This window comes from Panicum virgatum, chromosome 9K, assembly GCF_016808335.1.
Source record: "Panicum virgatum strain AP13 chromosome 9K, P.virgatum_v5, whole genome shotgun sequence".
Classification (NCBI taxonomy): domain Eukaryota; kingdom Viridiplantae; phylum Streptophyta; class Magnoliopsida; order Poales; family Poaceae; genus Panicum; species Panicum virgatum.
The window spans coordinates 19147120-19161413 of NC_053144.1; the positions used below are offsets into that span (position 1 = coordinate 19147120).

Consider the following 14294-nt stretch of genomic DNA (forward strand, 5'->3'; position numbering starts at 1 on the left):
AAAGTCACCATAGGTGCTTTACTATCGACATAAACATCGCATACTACTGACACTTAAGAATATTTGCTAGAGTTGAACTCAGGACCAGGTGCTAGCAAGACTTCTGTATCCACTTGCCACGCCGCAGCAGTTGTTTGATGTGTGGATGCGGTTGGTGCGCTAGGCCTGGGCCACCAGGTGCCAGCGGCCCAGCGCGAAGGGCCCGTTTCCTCGGCCTTTCTGGCTCGGCTTCGCGGCCCATATTGATAGCACATATATAGCAGCCCACTGCGCCGGTCCCCTGGTACAATCAACCTTGGAAATTCGTCTACAAAAATTGCTCCATCGCTGCCTTAAGTTTCAGCATCAACACAGTGTATACACTACAGTCTCAGCCAAGACGAAGCCCTCAAACGCAGAGTGATCCTTGTTCCTTCAGGAACTGCAGGCATGTGGACAGACAGGGCCTTTCAGACAATCAGAGATCAAACTGCCCCACCATGCACCACCTCCTTCCAGTTTCCTTCCTACTCTTCGTAACACAAGCACTCTAGAGAGGGTACGAGTATGACAGCTCCAGCCAATGTTGGAAATATTGGAACATCTAGGAGTAGATCCAGTGGGGAAGAACTTTACAGAGGGAAAAACCTTGCCGATTTCCATGACTTCGTGGAAGTCGAAGTCCGTCGGGGTAGTGGAAGCAGTGGCGGCGACAAGCTGCGACGGTCGGTGTGGTGGTCGCCACGAGTTGCCGGCGTCGTACAGGATGATGGCGGCAGAGTCGTGAATGAGTCGGAGAGGTTCAAGGTCGAGGGCGTTGGCGACGTGGCGCAGGGGCGGCGACGTCGCGGTGGTGACGGCTCTCCGGCGATGGCGTGGTGGCGCTTCCCGATGCTGTCAGCCCTCCCTCTCGATCAGTCTAGGGTTTGAAGTGGAGAACGGTGGCGGTAGCGACGAACCTCCTACCCCGAGCTGCCAGTCCCCACCTCCTCTTTATAGGGCTGCGCGACGGGGGCCCACCAGCCTCTTCTTGGGCTAGGCGCCCCTGATCAGGGCGCGAGTCAAGGGCCCAAACATGGCCGTTGGGCCAAGTCTGGTGGAGATCAACTTAACATTCTCCCTCTTGATCTCCTCTTATACTTTCAACTTTATATCTTTTACTTTTTTTCATATTTCATCACAGATTAATGCATAGAGCAGCTTCATCGTCACGATCAGTTGCCGATAGATTCAACAGCTACAATACATGTCTCTGTTCTGAAATAGATACTTTAACTTTGGGGCCCTTTATTATCCGGAATATATAGGCTATACCATAAACCCATGTCGACTGTGTGTTCTCTGTACACACTGGGCGGCAAGCCTTCAATAAGTGGATCCAAAAACACATGTCTGTCATTCTTTTACTCAATGCATTTCAACATAATTCCGGACTTTCTCATTTACAACATATAACTTTGTGTCAATGTGTTTGGCACCACACTTGACTCGTTGTCATAGGAGCAAACTACTTAAATGGTTATCGCTGTTGTCAACCATTATCAACTCCGGGTGTAGGTTCCCTTGACCATTTTGCCTGTCCCTTGGCCTCGTATCATGCTATACCATGTATTTGCATCACATTGATGTTAATTGTTTTATTTTGGAGATTTTTCACACAAAAACTCCAAGTGTGAAAGTTAGCGACAATTGTGGATTTCGCTACATATTTCACAATCTCTACTTTCGTACTCACAACCCTTTTGAGAGCACTAGTTATTTCCTTCTTAGCATGAGGTCGATATTCTCAATTCCATTCCAGTGATTTATATCTGGATTGAACTTTTGCCAAAATGACCCGGATGCACGAACTATGTCAGGGTAAATTCTTTACTTGCGCGCTGATAAAGCTTCCAACAGCTGAAGTATATGTAACTATTTCCATCTCACATTGGTTCCTGGAACACTAAAGTTCCCAAAACTATTACCCTTGACGATATGAACAGGCGTAGGTTTACTCATATGCATACTTCATCTCTTTAGAATCTTTTCTAAGTATGTCTTTGTTGTAACTATAATACCCCTTTCTTTTTATCTCGATAAGTTTCAATTCTTAGAACGAAAACCAACCACCGAGATCAAAAACTTGAGGACAAAAATTCTTTATCTGAAAAAGCATATTAACACCACCACTAGTGGGTAGGGTGTTATCTTTAAGTTGTGGAAATAAAATTTCCCATTTTTTAACTTTCCTTAAAACTATTGTCCTCCTCAATCTCTTTAAACCCAAATTTTCTTACTATTTCTATGAACTTTAGACACCACCATCTCAAGACTTTAAATGGGTTTCTTCTTGTGGTATCTTATATATTCCTTCTTTCCATGACAAAACGTCAAGTAGTGTCATGTAAATATTTCTTCTCTTTGTGTGAAACTTTTGTCACAAGCCTTGCGTTATATCTTTCACCATTCCCTCTAAAGTCACATTTCTCTTTGTAGGTCCATTACAACCTACTGTGATGACTCTTTTAGGAATCATTTTCCTTTTCCATGGACTTAGTCCATAGAATTCTCGTGACTTCTTCAAATGAGGTGGAATCAACCTCCATTTCTTTTCTTGGCACATTGTTTTCTGTATAGGGCTGTTGTTGCTCTTTGCCAAAAGGCAATTGACTCTATAGTCTCTTGCATAACAAGACCCTTCTTTATATTATTCATCTTCTTTAAAAAGCTAACAGGTGTTGTATACAACATCAACAAGTATGAGAAACTTATTGCTCCTGAATCATCGAAGTGGACACGCATTCCTACTTCTCTTCGAGGCTTAGGTCTCTACATACCATGCTCCCCCAGACTATTCCATCTTCTGTAAAGATGGCATATCAGTAAATCTCTTGTTTGGGTTCCATCTGTTAGAGACTTTATATATGCTCTGAAGCACCGTCTTACTATCTTTGAGGGTTGTCCAGTATGAATACTTAGGGCTAAGTCACTATCTTCCTTTTAGAACTGTAAAAAGGTCCTGGAATTTAGCTATTTCTTTACATAGGGGTATCAATATAGTGACCGTTGTACTCCCCCTGGCGATCACATTTATCTTTGATAGATCATCTTTTGCTTTTAATGCATAGTACGCATCATAAGTGCAGGGAAGCATCTTTCTTAACTGTTTCACATTTCTCCCCCTTGAAATATGGTATGAACTTTTCTGCCACAATTTCGAAATCTATTCATAACTCTTGTGAATGAGGGAACTTTTATTACTTCATCCACATGATTACGTCATGCAGGACAAAGTAATTTCTTAATTCGTATGGGAGCACTTTTTCCACATTTCACTTCGAGAACTCAACAGAATCCTTTATGACCAGTAATTTAGCGAGTCACGCTCGCGTATCATCCTTATCTTGAGGTTCATATGTAACTTTCCATTCTTCTTAAACTCATTAAGTGCTTAATCACCGTGACACAATAGAAGTGTCCGATCAATTTTAGAATAACATAAGAGCTACTCCAAAAGTTCTCTCCCAGTATGGGATGCACCAAAAGCACATGAGTCATCACAACTTTCTCCCGCCATGCAGGATAAAACTATGCCAATTTTAACCGCAATGCGGGCATTATTCCATACTCTTTCTGGACATAAATGCCAAGATTAGATCGTGTTCAATCATTAATTTAGAAATTAATCCGAATATTCCATGACACACATGCTTAGTCTGACGTTGGTCAAATTAGCCGTGCATGCCTTATTACATCTCTGACTAAACTCAAAATAATTTTTTTTGATAGAAAGTACATAAGAGACATTTCTCAAACTAAACTCTTATTACTATATCTTCTTTTCTTCGATCAATATCCATGAGTATTTTTTCTTTTAAGCCATTCTTTTATAGAGAATACATTTTCTGATGCAATGACTTTCTTTCTTTCTTTCTGAGTCACAAGTACCCCGTTCATTTTCTTTTGTCCCTTCAAGAAGGACTACATGCAAAATTTTGTCTGAAAAGACAATAATCACAACTTTAAGTTCTGTTCTATATCACCGTTGGACAGAAATAGAATAAAACATCTTTCCTCTACATCAAAATTGCATCACCGTTGGGCAGAAACAGAATTAATGTATAGAAAACACAATTATCTTTAAAACCATATATCTGTTCCTCAAAATTAAATTCTTCCGATGGTTCGAATTTAATTAGAGGATGATTAACTTTATTGCAGCAGAAACAAAACAAAAAAACATTTCTTTAGTTTAACATCAATTCTTTATGTATTCTCTCAAAAAGGTCACTTTGATGCAACATTTACAAAAGACTTTAAACTTTAAGCTATGACTCATGAAATTATAATATTGTTATCATCAACGTTGGTAAGAAAATAACAATACTATAATTAACTTTAAATTTCTCTTCTTTGAGAATTTTCTTTATGATTCCTGTTGTAAGGACAAACCAATGCTCAACCTTGAGACTTCAATTGGCGAAATGATGCCAAAACTTAACTTTAATTTAAGACAGCAGAAGCTTTTTTGAGACTTTAATCTTTAAATGTGTCTTTGACCCACAGGGAAAAACTCATTTAAGACCTTTAAACTATTCTTCCAATTAAATCTTCTCGTTGGTTCCGACTTAATTGAAAGATAACATCATTGTGGCAGCGGAAATCCTTTTCTTTACAGATACAATACTTTGTACTCATTTTCTTTCTAAACAAGTTATCTCGTTGGTTCAAAATTGAATAGAGAAAGTTGTACAAAACTTACTCAAAGTAAGATCTTTAATCATGCCCTTAAAAATAATTCTCCCGTTGGTTTGAATTAAAATTAAGAGTAACAACTTTAAAACTTTGCAGCGGAAACATGTAAACATACTCATGTTCAGAAGCAATATCACTTTAAAACTTTACTATTCTCTATGACAAATTATCTCGTTGGTTCAAATTTGAATAGAGAGTCAAAACTATACAAGAAACCATCAAGGAATTGCTTCTAAAAAAATGAAAAACTCTTTACTGTGCTCTTGGCCCGGCCTGCAAAACCGGCCTGAGGCCCATGCGCGCGCCCCTCCCCCGCGCCCAGGCCGCAACCTGGGCCTGGGCCGGGAAAATGGCCCACGCTCGGTTCCCACCTTGGCCGGATCTGGCCTGTTTGGGCGCCGGCCGTCCCTAGCCGTCGAATCTGCATCCAACGGCCGGCCGCAATCGTCGCAGGAATAAAACCGGCGAGCGCCGGTTCTCCCCAAACCCTAGCATCATTTTTCCCTCCCCTTTCTCTCTCCACGCAATGGCGGCGGCCACCGAGCAGAGGAGGAGGCGACCGATGGTTGCCGGCGGAGGAGGTGACTGCGCCGCCGCAGGCCCACTCGCCGGCGTGCATGTTCGCCCTCGCGCGAGCGCGCCGCCGTCGAGCGGGTGCTCGAGCACGCGCGCGCGCCCCCGGCGTCCCGGCGATCGAGCGGCGGCTCCAGTGTCCATCCCGCGTGGCGGCGGTCGTGTGCCGGCGAGCCGGCACCTCTGGGTACGGATACGCACGGCGATGGCCGGTAGTAGTCCCGGCAGCGAGACCCTGGTAAGTCCCAGCCGCCTCTTTGCTTTACTAGGGTTAGGATTTGCCATTTTCGATTCAAGATCGATGTTCTTTTCTCTGATTCTTTCGATTCGAAGTCGAATCCTGCTTTCCCCATCTCAATCTACACTCTAGTGTAGGCTCTTGATACCATTGTTGGAAATATTGGAACATCTAGGAGGAGATCCAGTGGGGAAGAACTTTACAGAGGGAAAAACCTTGCCGATTTCCATGACTTCGTGGAAGTCGAAGTCCGTCGGGGTAGTGGAAGCGACGAGCTGCGACGGTCGGTGTGGTGGTCGCCACGAGTTGCCGGCATCGTACAGGATGACGGCGGCGGAGTCGTGGACGAGCCGGAGAGGTTCAAGATCGAGGGCGTTGGCGACGTGGCGCAGGGGCGGCGACGTCGCGGTGGTGACGACTCTCCGGCGATGGCGTGGTGGTGCTTCCCGACGCTGTCAGCCCTCCCTCTCGATCAGTCTAGGGTTTGAAGTGGGGAACGGTGGCGGCAGCGACGAACCTCATACCCCGAGCTGCCAGTCCCCACCTCTTTTTTATAGGACTGCGCGACGGGGCCCACCAGCCTCTTCTTGGACGGGCGCCCCTGATCAGGGCGCGAGTCAAGGGCCCAAACATGGCCGTTGGGCCAAGTCTGGTGGAGATCAACCTAACAGATCGTAGTAGCAAATGTGTTGGATCTCATCAAGTAGACAGCTGCGCGACCTGTACATGTACACTGCCGATCATCAAAGAGGACTGTGGCGTGATTCTCCCAATCATTCTTCGTCCTGGATCTGGCCGCGGAATTTCAGTCTGCAACTGCCTTGTGGTTCTTGTACCAATTCTAGCCTCCGTTCACCTGAACTTTCACTCTTTCAGAGATCTGACCGGTCTGGTGCAATGTACTCCAGCGAACTTCCTCTCTCGATCACGCGTCGCCAACTGCCCTAGGCTCTAGCCCTGGCATGGCATCGTGCGCCATTTCCGTTCGCATACCAACACGCACACATGGACGTCCGGACTTCACGATTACCCTTCCCTTCACTGCCGGTGTCGTGCCAGGCCCAACTGACAACCACCGAGCCTCAGATGCGACTCGATGCCACCTCTCCCGGACGGATAGATCGAGTAAGAGTGTTGCCAAACTCGACAGAACGCCAGGGGCAGCGCGGAACCACACGCAGACACGGCGCAGGGACGGTTTCGATCCAAGTTTGTTAGAATTCTATACTGGCAATCTGGCACTGCCAGTATAATCCTCCAAAGTTTGAAGTCCCGTTTCGATCATGAAAGCTAGGTTACCTGTTGCGGGCTTTTTCGAAGAATTTATTTCTTTGCTTCGGCGGCCCGTCTGTAGGAACAACGCAATGCAAGCCTATGGATTCAGATTCGTGCAGTGACTGAACCCACCCATGAGCTCCGGGATCAGACGTGTTATTGTAGCTTATCCAGTTGATCGCTGTTCAGACGGAACTGGGTGTCGCGTTCGCGGTGTGGCAATGATCTGGACATCGCATCAGAATGATAGGGTCTGTCAGATCAGCTTTCATTTCGTACACAGCTATAGCTTGGCAGGTCATGATCGATCTCGTAAGCCGATTCAGGACAGATCATTAGAGACCACGCATTCTCATCACAGGACACAGGTATGGGCACGGGCACGCGACGTCGAACCGCACCATTGTGTGTACGTACGTACTGCGCGCTAATTCCTTCTCGCTTCTCAGGCTGACTATGCACAGGGCGCTCCTCCGTCTGTGGCGAGTAGCGGTCGAGCATAAGCAACAGCTACAGAGAACCGCGCGTAGCGCGGGTGGCAGGAGCCGGTGGGTGGCTTCCTGCCCACCAGGGTTCCAGCCTCGGGCTCGCCTGGTCTCTCACCGAGGTTTTCCCTAATTTTCCCCGCTGCAGGTTCTGTAGCTGTTGCCTTACGCGTGGATGTGCCACAATGGTCAGGGTGATGTGCCCGTCACGTTCAAAGCCTGGTTAACTTCGGATACCTCTCAGCCATATGCACGTGCAGCCTCTTCGTATAGGGGTAGATCTAGCTTGCGCACTAGGGTGTGTGAGTGTGTGTGTGGTGGTGTGAGTTAGTGCGTGAGTTCAGATACTACAGCTTGTATTGAAGAATTAAGGCATCAAAATAAGCAACAGCTACAATCACTTCAACACGTACTGAAACTGTCAGATGTAACCATCCGGCGGTCCAGCGCATGTGGACGTGGCAGGATCATTATTACGTCAAGCTCTCTCGCACAAACTAGCAACAACGACTCCTCCATCATCTTTAGTGCAAAGCCACAAAGGGTTTCTATTTTGACAGCAGCTACCGGACTCAGCTAGCGGTTAATTAGATTTAGAATTTTAGACCCTTTTGATCCAAACTGCTAATACTTGCTTCTAGCTAGTTGTGGCTTGTCCTGTTTGAATCATCTGGCTATTCCTTATTCATATATTTGCAATTTTTTATATTTTATATTGTGTTTGAATCATCCTGTTTGAATCATCCGGCTAATAACTAGAGATAATTAAGCTGTGGAACTGAAAGCCAACTTATAGTTCACTATATCTTCTCAGATTCCCGTTTTTGATGAGTTAAAAGTGAGGAACTAAAAATTATTCCTAATTAATTCTAGGCTAATAGGAATTTTTTTCATTAGAGTTAGAGCACCTCCAATAGTTCTCTATTTCTCTTCCCTATTTTTATTAAAAAAACCAAAAAAATAGACTCCAATGATTTTCGGTCCTAATTTCCCATCTCCTAACAATTGGCAAATTAGCCTATTCTGTGCGTAAAAATACGCACCCCTTCCGACTCCCTATCCCCCTCTCTTGCGTCGCTTTTTTTTCTGTCGCGCGGGTTTCTTCCTCGCGCCGCCACTTCCTCGCGCCATCGTCGTCGAGAACAGCTACGCCGCGCGCCGCCGCGGCTGCCGCCGCCGCCGTTCAAGTATCCAATACCATTCGTTTTCCATTTTCTCAGCCTGTGGCAGCCGCCGGCGCCGTAGGCCTGGGCCTGGCGGACCTGCCCTGACGCGCCTTGGCCTGGCCGGCGAGCGATTCCTGGCCTGCGCCTAGTCCTCGCGTGGCCCGTGTGTGTGTGGCCTGCCCGCCTGCCGCTTTTCCTTTGTCTGTTCTGCACCTTGGCTTGGCTTGGCGTGGCCTATGGCCTGTCTGCTTGGCCGCCGGCACGCTGTTTCATCGTCATCTGAAGATGACGAATTTAGGGCCTGTTTGGCTCCAGGACTTTTTCCAAAAGTCCCTATCACATCAAAAGGAATCTTACTATTTTATATTATTAAATAAAATCTGTTTATAAATGTTTTTTGATAGCTGAGTGCTTTTTCGCGAGACGAATCTAATGAGCCTAATTAATCGATGATTGGCTACAGTGATGCTACAGTAACCATTCGCTAATCATAGATTAAGATACATCATTAGATTCGTCTCGCAGTGTAGCCCCAGGGTTCTGCAGTTAGTTTTATAATTAATATTTATTTAATACTTCTAAATACTAAAAAGTCCCTGGGACTTTTTTGAAGTCCCTGTTTCTAAACACCCCCTTAGTTTTCTTTGTAAAAGAGATTTTCTAGCAGCCATGGAGGGGTGGCGGCAGGTGCTGGCTTTGATGAGGACTTGAGGAGGGTCGGCGGCGGCAGCTACTGGTATGGCTGGGCATTCGGGTAGCCCGAAAATTTCGGGTCGGGCTTTTCGGGTATTTGAAATTTCGGGTTTTGAAAATCGATACCCGAAATTTGCCCGAAATAACAAAAACCCGACATTTCGGGTACCCGAAAATTCGGGTTCGGGTTCGGGTAATCCCCGAACTACCCGATATCAAGAGGGCCGACAAAGGGCGGGCGTCGGCGGCGCGGTGAAGGCGGGCCGCGGGGGCGTCGGCGGCGGGGCCGGGGGCCGGGCGTCGGCGGCGCGGTGGGGGCGGGCTGCGGGGGCGTCGACGGGCCGTGGGGGCATCCGTGGCGTGGCGGGGGCGACGGCACCGACGGGGCAGGGGCGGCGGACCGTCGGGGGTGGAGGCGCCGAGGGAGACGGGCGGGGCGGAGGCTTCAGCGGGCGGCCGGCGGGGGCGGGGGCGGGGGCGGGGCGGGACCAGGCCGCAGGGGCCTCTGCACGCCACCGCGGCTGGGATCCGCTCGCCCCGCGCCCCTTGGAGCAGGGGAGGCTTGCCCCACCCCACGCCCACGCCGGCCGGCGCAGCTCCTCGGCCCGGCGCAGGTGAGGAGGCCGCAGCTCCTCGCCCGCCGGCCTGGCGCAGAGGGAGCCGATGAGGCGGCCGCCCCGACTGCCACTGCGGCGAGGGCGAGATCCGGAGCCGGCTCGCCTGCTCGCCGGGGAGGGAGAGGAAGGAGCGGGAGGCGCCTGATGCCTCCATGGATCCGGTCGGAGAAGAGGAGAGGGGGGCCGGCACTGGATCCAGCCGCCGGGCCGAGGAGCTGCGCCGGCCTGGGGGGCGGTGGTCGAGGGGAGGTGCAGGGGATCTGCGCGAGCGGCGCGCAGGCGCAGTGGCTCTGGGCTCTGGCAGTGGTGGCGGGAGGTCGCGCGGTGGCGGACTGGGGGCGGGCGGCGGACGCCTGTGCGGCTGTGCGGTGGCGCGGTCGGCGACGGCGCAGGCGGTGGCGGCTGGGGAGTGGGGAGGGGGTGTGTCGTGTGGTTGGGGGCTGGGGCGCTGGGCAGCTGGGTTAGGGCTAAGGGGTTCGGTTTGGTGGGCTGGGCCACAATCAATGAATAAACATACATGGGCTGGGTTGTATTTCGGATAGTTCGGGTAGTTCGGGTACCGTGGCCCAATACCCGAACTACCCGTAATAATTTCGGGTACCGTGGGTTAGAACCCGAATTAGGGTTCGGGTTTTTTGGGTTCGGGTAGTTCGGGTTCGGTCTCGGGTTTTTCGGGTTCGGGCTTCGGGTTTCGGGTATTTTGCCCACCCATAGCTACTGGCTTCGATCAGCAAGGGCAGCGGCGGCAACCATTCTCAGGGAGGGGCATCGGCAGCCGCTAGATTTGGGCATAACAGTCACGTCACAATTTCACTAAAAGACAAATGCCCGCATGCAGTACTAAATGAAGTCTATTTGTAAAATCTTTTTAGGAATGAGTGTAAATTTTCGAGACGAATCTAATGAGCCAAATTTCATCATGATTGGCTACAGTGATGCTACAGTAACCGCGCCCAATCATCCTCTAATCGTGCGGTCAAAGGCCTCATTAACTAGAGCAACTGCTACAGTACCATAGTTGTGGAGATAATTTTATAATTAGACTTTATTTAATACTCCTAATTAATAATCAAAGCATCGTTTCTCTCATCAAAACAATTTCACGCCACAACCAAACATGGCCTCGATGAGAGGCGGCGGCGGCAGCTGCTGGCTTCGACCAGCAGGGGAGGCAGCGGCAAGTGCTGGCACCAGTCAAGAAGGGGCGTCGGCAGGTGCCGGTGGCAGGGAGGATCGGCGGGTGGCACGATGCAGGCGGCGGCCGGAAGAGTACGACGATAGGATAGGTTTCGCGGGAGCTTTCCGGTGGGCATTAATCAAGTGGGGCCACAATTTCAGATTTTTAGGAGTAAAATTGGAGGATTATTGGAGATGAATTTTTTTTCTTCTCCCCATATCTATTTGAGGAATTGACAAACAATAAAATTTGGGAAGAAAATACGAGAAACTATTGGAGATGCTCTTAGCAGCTAAAATTAGCATGTGGTACCAAAACAGACCGGCCAACTATTAGCAACTCACCATTCTAACTTTTTTTTTATATAATGGAATTTTCCGGCCTCTACGGTTTACGGTTTAGCGTACACAACCTACCATTCTAACATTTAGTCTATATACCTACTTGGTGACTACTATTAATTTGTGCTAATAGTTCAAGACAAACAATCCAACCACATTTTAGCAGATGGATCCAAACAACTGACGCTAACATTGAGTAAACTATTTACTAGACAGCAAACTATTAGTCTATACTATAGGATCCAAAGAAATTGAAAATCACTTCCACCAAAAAAATTACCCTCACCCTCTCACGGAGGGCCCACAAATCAGAAAGTTTTTCGTCGCTCCTAGTCTCGACAGGATTGCCTATCGCGAAAACTACAGCTTCGGCGCTGTTTCTGCCGTCCGACCCTTTTTTTTTTCACCGCAAAACCTACCCGCGGCGACTTCCTCCGTAGTTGCTGGGCACATCGTCGACGTCCTGCCCCTCCTCCTTAACCTCCCTTGCCCTTTCCCCATGCTAATCCCTTGTGGAGCCGTCGGGAACGGCAGTTTTTTGTGATTGCTTTCCTCCGTGATTTTCGTCCATGGAGCTTCGGCCTCATCGTCGACAACCCTCCGCCGCCCCTCCTCCTTGCCCACCGACGGAAAAAAAGGAACCCCAGTGAGCTACTCTCCCTCCCTTGCCCTTTCCCCATGCTAATCCCTTGTGGAGCCGTCGGGAACGGCAGTGCCGCCAATTGCGCCGGCACCGCCCGGCCGCGCCACCCTGCGCGGCCGCCGGTCGGCCTTGTCGACGGTAAAAACAGCGCGCCACACCGACGACCATGGCCCTGGATGGCCATAGCGTGGTCTGGGCTGGCCTGCACGAGCTCCCCTTGACCCTGGTTGCCGACCGCTACATGGTTGATGGCCCTTCTGTGATTGCAGGTTAGCTTCCTGGTTTGCTGCGTTTCCTCGATCGACGTGGTGGACAGGCGGCGGCCAGGCGTATTCTGGTTCTGCTATGGATCGCCGGTGATGGATTATTGACGTCCATTATATGAAGTTTGGTGAACACTGCTTCGTTGCGCGAACAAAGAACCCGCTTGGGCGACGAGGCGGCCAGACAGGTTTTGATTCTGTTCCCCGTCGATGGATAGTCGCCGGCCATTGTCTGATCTGACCAACACCTCTATCACTCGTGGGGTCCGAAAATGATCAAGAACAGATGCTGGGTTGCATGATGGTCTGAACACAAACCCTGACGAACGAGGTAACTTGTTTCAGTCGTGTGTGATCGTCTTGTGTTTTCGTCAGTTCCATTCAGATATGTTCAATGCCCTAACATACAACCTGACTCAGGAGGTAACCTGTTCCGTTCGTGCGTTGTAGTTTGGTGTTTTCATTTGCCCATAATATGTGTTTCATCTGTGCCATACAGGATTGGCTTTTGGTGATGAAAACACTCCATGCCCGAATGAACGAACGAGGTCAAGTTCTAGGCAAAGACATGCTTCCATGTCTGAGGACAAAAGGGCCGCGCTTAACGCCAAGCGCCGGGAGAACTACCATCGTAAGAAGGCTGAAGTCCTTGCGGCATCAGGTATCGATGTTACAATTTTGCTATGGCGTACGTGCACCAAAGGGATATTGATGTTGCTTACGGTTTTTGTAATGAGCAGATGCTTCACCCGTGGGTGTCGTGCCGTTACCGACTCCGCTATCTGGACAGTCGGCGGTATATTTGACCCTCGGTGAAGTTACACCTGGATCAAGAGGTGTCGTTCCGTTATCTACTCCGATCCCATGACTGGACTGTCAGCGGTATATTTGAACCAGGGCGAAGTGACAAACGGTTAGTATTTGTTTTCTTGTGCAGAGCATTAATTATGGATATATTCCGTAAGTATAATATGCGCGTATGATGTCTATTTCGCGTTTGCATTGTAAAAGGTGTGCCGAGCATGCTCGCAACTGCTGAGAACAGTCCATTGATCAACTTAACCGGACTGTCTACGGTCTCTACTAATCAAGCGCAAGATTCACCAACAAACAAAATCTTGACACCGAAAGGTTAGTTAATGGATGAAGAATCACCTCAAGGTCAGACAAGCAATTTTGGAGAACTAAACTCTGAGAATGATAAAAGGATAAGAGAGAGAGTCAGATACAACAACTTATCGCCTTTGGCCAAACAGCATAGGATTTCCAAGATAGCTGAAGCTCGTGTGAACAGAAATAGGAATACTATTCATGAGGGTGAAGGTACATTAATCATGCCTTGGTTTATGTGGTCATACTTTTGTATGGATGTAACTTTAAACACATGTTTGTTAAATGTCATCGCAGGTTTACATGAAACAGGGCAAACCTGCGTGACCCAGACATGTAATGTTCCGGTTACTAGAGGTATTGTGATCTGGAATTTTCTAAATTGTGTGTTGACGTATGTTAACCATTGTGATGTGTTGACTCCTGTTTATTGCTTGATAGCAGCTAGGAACAATGAACAATATAACCGTGTACACATTTTGACTATGGTATATGGGAGCCAGACAATCCGGATCAAACCAACGAAGGTAGCATAATAAGTTTGAAGACGGTGATGAACGGTACGCTGAATCTGAAAACAACCATTGACTTTAACTAATTTGTATATGACAGAAGAAGATTTGGACTGCTTGGAGCCTGATGAGATATTCACGGAAGTTTGTGAAGATGATGATGCAAGCACTACTAGAAAACAGGCCAAAGTTCGTGTCCAAAGGTACCAGCTGCTGTTGCAACCGTTACTAATGCCACGCATCAGTACCGGCTGCAAAAGCAGCTGGTACCTTTGGCCAGCGGCGATCAAAGGTAAGGGGTTTGGTACCGCGTTAAAGCATCACCCGGTACCAAAACTTCAATATAGAAACCGGTTAGTTCCACCAACCGGTACCAAAAGCACAAGGAGGAATAGGTACCGGTTGGTGGAACCAACCGGTGCCTAAAGGGTGGACAATGGCACCGGGTTTTGCCATGGCCCGGTGCCGCCACGTGCCCACAATAA

General features: G+C 48.5%; 1 long non-coding RNA gene across 1 annotated transcript; it reads left to right on the plus strand.

Moving 5' to 3' along the window:
* The first annotated feature begins 12176 nt into the window (after window positions 1-12176).
* LOC120648563 lies at window positions 12177-13090 on the plus strand. The gene is made up of 3 exons (XR_005664993.1): window positions 12177-12518; window positions 12687-12848; window positions 12928-13090. It is a non-coding gene; the product is annotated as an uncharacterized LOC120648563 (long non-coding RNA).
* Window positions 13091-14294: the final 1204 nt, after the last annotated feature.